This window comes from Egretta garzetta, unplaced genomic scaffold (genome assembly GCF_000687185.1).
Source record: "Egretta garzetta isolate BGI_Z169 unplaced genomic scaffold, ASM68718v1 scaffold223, whole genome shotgun sequence".
NCBI classification, from domain to species: Eukaryota; Metazoa; Chordata; class Aves; order Pelecaniformes; family Ardeidae; genus Egretta; species Egretta garzetta.
Window position 1 is genome coordinate 433,681 of NW_009259033.1, and position 442 is coordinate 434,122.

Genomic DNA, 442 nt, shown 5'->3' on the forward strand with positions numbered 1-442 from the left:
CGGCCGCGCCTCAGGGCTTCAAATAAACTAGTGGGTTTGTGGTGGGTTTGGGTTTTTTTTTTTTTTGGGGGGGGGTGTTTGTTTCCTTGTTTTGAAATATTTAACAGCGTAAGGGTGATAGAGAAGCCCGACTCGGAGACCAGCATGGGCTTGGGCTCTTTATGTTGTGCTCACAGCATTTGGGAAAATGATCCTCTGTGTACTAAATATCCGAGTCATGCCCGGGGGAGAGCTACATCCACATTTAAATGTTACCGTGTCCTCGTCCCCAGCCGTAGCTCGTACGGAAAGCAGTCCCTGAAATTACCAGGAAGAAGCTCACGCTGCAATGGTTCCTCTTCTCTCTCCGGGCTTCAGAAACTTCGGTGGAAACCAAAAGGGGTTTTTATCCTCATCAGTTATTTCACCTTCACAACAAATTCAACTTGCGATCGAGCCGAGG